This window comes from Elephas maximus, chromosome 10, assembly GCF_024166365.1.
Source record: "Elephas maximus indicus isolate mEleMax1 chromosome 10, mEleMax1 primary haplotype, whole genome shotgun sequence".
Taxonomy (NCBI): Eukaryota; Metazoa; Chordata; class Mammalia; order Proboscidea; family Elephantidae; genus Elephas; species Elephas maximus.
In genome coordinates this window covers 9,017,835-9,024,328 of record NC_064828.1, presented here as the reverse complement: position 1 = coordinate 9,024,328, position 6,494 = coordinate 9,017,835, and positions in this window count along the sequence as shown.

Genomic DNA, 6,494 nt, shown 5'->3' with positions numbered 1-6,494 from the left:
CCAAATTCCCATCTGGATGGATGGACTCTTAGACCAAAATATAATTGATTGCCATTGAGTCAATTCCAACTCATGACAATCCCATGTGTTACAGAGTAGAACTGCTCCATAGGGTTTTCTTGGCTGTAACCTTTATGGAAGCAGATTGCTAGGCCTTTCTTTTGTGGTGCCACTGGGTGGGTTTGAACTGCTAACCTTTAGGTTAGTAGTCAAGCCAAACCATTTGTGATACCCAGGGACCTGCAAAAGGATAGTGGATTTCACTGAGACATTTATATTAATTTATATTCCTTTGAGAATGAATATTCATTGATACTAATGTTACTACCATATGTATTTTGTAAAGATATGTATGGCTGGCAGAAAAGGAAATACTTTATGCCAAGCTGATATGACACTCTTTTTTTCATGAAACGAGACTATTTTTTTTTTCCTGAAACCTAGTCTTTCAGTAAACACATGCTTTCATAAAATTTTATTTTGTATGATACCCTTTCTAGTACTCTTCTGTGTATTGACTATATTGATGAAGTTAAAGAGATTCTAGGAAGCAATAGGAGATTTTCGAATACTAAAATTGTACATATAAAGCACAATGATGTCTAGTTATATCACAAGTCAAAGCAACTTGAAAAAAATTCCTTTTTTAACTTAATTATCCTAAATATAATGGCTGAGAGATCTTATTAGCTATAAGTAAAATCCCCTTTTCTGCCACTTTCTTTAGTGTTTGACACTCTACTTTTGAAAACTTAAATTGTCACTGTTAAGCTGAGAAGAATCCAAACATTGTTCATTTAATGACTCAGTGTCTTTCTCTTCTGAAAAAATGTTGTATTCAACTTATAGCAATTATGCCAGTTTCTTTGACCTTATTAAAATTTAAATTTAGCACTTTATTTAATTTTCTATGCTCTGATAAGAAATGTGCATTTTGTTCTTATCTACAAAAAAATAAAAGTTTTCCTAAGTAATTTCCTTAGACATAACAAAACGTTTTAAGCAAAATATTTTTAAGAGATTATATATTCCTTTCTTTTTCTCTTTTTTTAAAATTGTGCTGTAAGTGAAAGTTTAAAATTCAAGTCAGTTTCTCATGCAAAAAACTTATACACGCATTGTTATGTGACCCTAGTTGCTCTCCTTTTAATGTGACAGCACACTCCTCCTCTCCACCCTGTATTTTCCGTGTCCCTTCAACCAGCTCCTGTCCACCTCTGCCTTTTCATCTCTCCTCCGGACATGAGCTGCCCACATAGTCTCATGTGTCTACTTAAGCTAAGAAGCCTACTCCTCACCAGTATCATTTTATGTCTTATAGTCCAGTCTAATCTTTGTCTTGGTTTTAGTTTTGAGCTAACAGAGAGTTCAGGAGCCATGTCTTCTGGGATCCCTTCAGTCTCAGCCAGACCATTAAGTCTGGTCTTTTTACTAGAATTTGGGCTCTGCACCCCACTTTTCTCCTGCTCCATCAGGGACTCTCTGTTGTGCTCCCCGTGGAGGGCGGTCATTGGTGGTAGCCGGGCACCATCTAGTTCTTTTGGTCTCAGGCTGATTGAGTCTCTGGTTCGTGTGGCCTCTTCTGTCTCCTGGGCTCATATTTTCCTTGTGCCTTTGGTGTTCTTCACTATCCTTTGCTCCAGGTGGGTTGGGACCAGCTGATGCATTAAAAGGTGATACACTCTAAACATTTTCAAATGGTACTTATTTTGATGAGGTCTTGTGAAGATAGTAGGGCAGATTTTCAATTAAGTTAATATATTAGGAGAAAAAAAAGTGTATTAGTACCACAGTTTTTAAGTTTTTGGTTCATACGATCACAGGAGTTTAGTTAAAATAATAATGATAAAAAGGAAGAAGAAAATAAATACTATAAATGTGGTTGCCTCTAGTGATGGCATTTAGGGTGCTTTTTTTGTTTTATTGTGGGTTTTCTTTTTTTCTCATGAGTAGTAATAAGCCATCTACAATGATCGTGTAGTATCGTGTGATTTTTTTTTTTAAAGCTCACTTTATTTACATCAAACATTACTTTTTTTTTTTTTACAGCGTTAGCCTGACTATTTTCACATCAGTGAGCACTTTAAGGAAATGAGGAGACATCAGGTAGATGCAAAGTCTTGACCAAGGGCACCCCAGCCCTGCTGCAGGAGCAGCTGCATAGGTGCTCAGGTTCCTTCCCATTTGCAGCCTCGGCCATCAGCAGGGAGATGCAGAGAGTGCCTGAGGAGCAAGTGGCAGTCAACTGGGACATCTGTTCCAGGGGAGGCTCTGGCCAAGGACTCCCAGAGTGGGTGGTAAGAAGTTACAACTTTTCAGACCCCCTTTTTTCTCTTAGTGAAATTTCACAGATGGTCTTGCTACAAACTAGCATCTCCCAGGATGATAATACTGTACACCCAGCTCATCACAGTGATTTCTGGGACTCGGAAATGGTAGAGGAAACTATATTTAAAATAAATACTGGCAAAACCCTGATTCTCTGCTACTGTGGTGCTCCTTCTCATTTAAGGACGATACTGTGATCATAGCAGTTAGTATTTTGAGCCTGACACTTGTGAATCCATCTTTATTTTTTTAAATGCAAACCAACGGAAAATACAAGGTTTTATGTACAGAATTTCAGCTTAAGTACTGCATTATAAGATCACAGTCTTCTGCTTAACAAAATGTATCAGTATTCAAAACAAATTTTTCAGAAGAGATTAAAGTTATTCAGGATCTCAAAATGGTATAGTAAACTTTATTTTTGGGGGAGTCTAATGTAAATTATTATCCTGCTTTGTGTTTTGTAGCAGTGTAGATACATGTATATACAACATTAGAGTGGTGGTTCTTCAATTGGGGGTCCTTGAGAGCAAAGCTAGTTTCACAATAATGCTAGGACTTTTTTTTTTTTTGCCTTTTTCTCTCATTTTCTTACATATGCACAGTTGAATTTGCCAGAACAGAGGTTGGCAACTTACAGCCCATGGATTAAATCCAGCCCATAAGCTTTTAAAAACAAAGTTTTCTTTGGAGTTAAAAAGGAAAATAACATTTATCAATCATCTGTTAGATAGTTGGCATTTACTAATAACATTTTACTAATTTACATTTACTCATAACCCATTGCAGTCGAGTTGATTCTGACTCATAGCGACCCTATAGGACAGAGTAGAACTGATCCATAGGGTTTCAGAGGCTGTAATCTTTACAGAAGCTGACTGCCACATCTTTCTCCAACAAAGCGGCTAATGGATTTAACGGCTAAGCCAAGCACTTAACCACTGCACCACCAAAGACTTCGATAACTATATAGCTTACATATTACTTAAATAGTTATATTTCTGTGACTGTTATATGACATGTGATATCAGAATAGATTGACTGTCGACACAGATATTAGATTCCAGCTGTTTTCAGTGAATCCAGTCATTAAAGAAAGATGTGGCAGTCTGCTTCCCTAAAGATTACAGCCTTGGAAACCCTATGGGGGCAGTGCTACTCCGTCCTATAGGGTTACTGTGAGTCGGAATCTACTCACTGGCAGTGGGTTTGGTTTTTTGTTGTTGTCGTTGGGTTTTTTTTTGCAAAAATATAAAAATATTCTTATAAAAATAAAACAATGTCAATCTTTTCACTAATTCTTTTTGCTTTCAAAAGGAAAAATTTTAATTTTTTATTGTGCATTAGGCGAAAGTTTACAGAGCAAATTGGATTCCCATTCGATAGTTTGTACATGAAGTGTACTATGACATTGGCTTCATTTCTCACTATGCATCAGCACTCTCCCAATTTCTGCCCTAGGTTCCCCGTTTCCTTTTGTCCTGATTTTCTACACCTTCCTGCCTTATCTTTGGTTTTAGGGAAATGTTGCCTTTTTGATCTCATAATGTTCTAAGGAACATGTTCCTCTCAGGTGTTATTGTTTATCTTATGGGACTGTCTATGGTTTGGCTGAAAAGTGGACTCTGGAAATGGCTTCATTTCCAGTTCAGAAGACTGTCTTGGGGCTGTAGTCTTTGTTCCTCCAGTCTCTGTCAGACCAGTGAGTCTGGTCTTTTTTTGTAAATTTGATTTTTTGTTCTACCATTTTTTCCCCACTGTCTGGGACCCTCTGTTGTGAGCCCACTCAGAGCAGTCGGTAGTGGTAACCAGGCACCGTCTATACTTCTGGTTTCGGGGTCCTGTAGGCTCTGGTTGATGTGGTTCATTAGTCCTTTGGACTAATTGCTCCCTCGAGTCTTTGGTTTTCTTCACTTTCCTTTTCTCTGGACAATAAGAGACCAATAGTTATACCTTAGATGACTGCTTGCAAGCTTTTAAGACCCCAAACGCTGCTCAACAAAGTAGGATGCAGAACTTCACCTTTATGAATTATGGTGTGCCAGTTGACATAGAATTCCCTCGAGTCTATGGTCCTTCGCCTTCAAGACTAGGAATCTGTCCCACAATGTGTTTGGTTGTGTCTAAGAAGTTGCTCTGATTGTGGCCCTTGCGTACTCTGTTGTCTGTGTTAATACATAAGCAGCACCTACGGTTGTGCATGTAGAAATATCCAACACCAAGCCTATAACTGCAGGTAGGCATGTTCCCTTACACCCTCCCACACTTCTTGGCATACCTATCTACCTATGTATCATTCGTAAGTTAGTGTTTATTAATATTATTGTGGCAGGATTATCTATACTATAATCATTACCATGGTTGTCCTTTGTTTTTGTGTCCCTCTCAGTGTCCTCCCATGCCTTGGTCATGTTTTGCTGACTTTTCCCACATTGTATATTGCCTTTCCCTTCACCATTATTGGAAACCCTAGTGGCATAGTGGTTAAGAGCTATAGCTGCTAACCAAAAGTTTAGCAGTTCAAATCCACCAGATGCTTCTTGGAAATTCTATGGGGCAGATCTACTCTGTCCCATAAGGTCGCTATGAGCCGGGATCGACTTGATGGCGGTGAGTTTCACCAATATTAAGAAGTGTCTTCTATTTGTTAATTTTTATAAAAATACATAATTTATTTAACATGTTTATATTTATTTCCAAATGAACTAATACATAAATGTTTTTAATTTATTAGGTTTTAATTTTGAATATGACATATATATTTATAAGCAACCTAAACAAAATTATTTTGATTTTAAGGTGGCCCTGACAACAAAAACTTTAAGAACCCATCTACGGTGCCAGCTTTGAGTGTCTGTAGTTCAAAATAAGTAACCACTAGGTGAGAGGAATATTCACTTTTTATTTTTGAATACTAGATCATTTCCTTAGAGCACGGGTCAGCAAACTTTTTTTTTTTTAATTTTTTTAAATTGTACTTTAGATGAAGGTTTACAGAACAAACTAGTTTCTCATTAAACAGTCCACATATTGTTTTACGACATTGGTTAACAACCCTACGACATGTCAACACTCTCATTTCTTGACCTTCCTTTCCCTATTACCAGCTTTCATGACCTTACTGCCTTATAGTCCTTGTCCCTGGGTTGTTGTGGACCTTAAGTCTCATTTTCTTTTATGGGCCTGTCTAATCTTTGGCACGAAAACCTGGTGGTGTAGTGGTTAAGTGCTATGGCTACTATCCAAAAGGCCAGCAGTTCAAATCCACCAGGGGCTCCTTGGAAACTCTATGGGGCAGTTCTACTCTGTCCTATAGGATCACTATGAGTTGGAATCGACTGGACAGTGATTTTTTTTTTTTTAAATCTTTGGTTGAGGGGTGAACCTCAGGAGTGACTTCATTGCTGAGCTAAAAGGGTGTCTGGGGGCCATACTCTGAGGATTTCTCCAGTCTCTGTCAGGCCAGTAAGTCTGGTCTTTTTTTATGAGTTAGAATTTTGTTCTACATTTTTCTCCAGCATTGTCTGGGACCCTCTACAGTGATCCCTGTCAGAGTAGTCAATGGTGGTAGCCGATTACCATATACCCGTACTGGACTCAGTCTGGTGGAGGTCATGGTAGATGTGGTCCATTAGACCTATGGTTAATCTTTCCCTTGTATCTTTAGTTTTCTTCATTCTTACTTGCTCCCAAAGGAGTGAGACCACTGGAGTATCTTAGACGGCTGCTCACAGGCTTTTAAGACCCCAGATGCTATTCACCAAAGTAGAATGTAGAACATTTTCTCTATAAACTATGTTATGCCAACTGAGCTAGATGTTCCCCAAGACCATGGTCCCCACAGCCCACAGCCTGGCAATTCAGTCCCTCAGGGAGTTTGGATGTATCTGTGGAGCTTCTATGACCTTGCCTTGTACAAGTTGTACTGGCTTCCCCTGTATTGTGTACTGTTTTACCCTTCACCAAAGTTATCATTTATCTGTTTTCTATTTAGTGTTTTTCCATCCCCACCTTTCCCCTCCCTTGTAAAGATCAAAGATTGTTCCTTTTTGTGTGTAAGCCTTTTCATGGGTTTTTACAGTAGTGGTCTCATACAATATTTGTCCTTTTGTGATTGATTTATTTCACTCACCATAATGCCCTCCAGATTCATCCATGTTATGAGG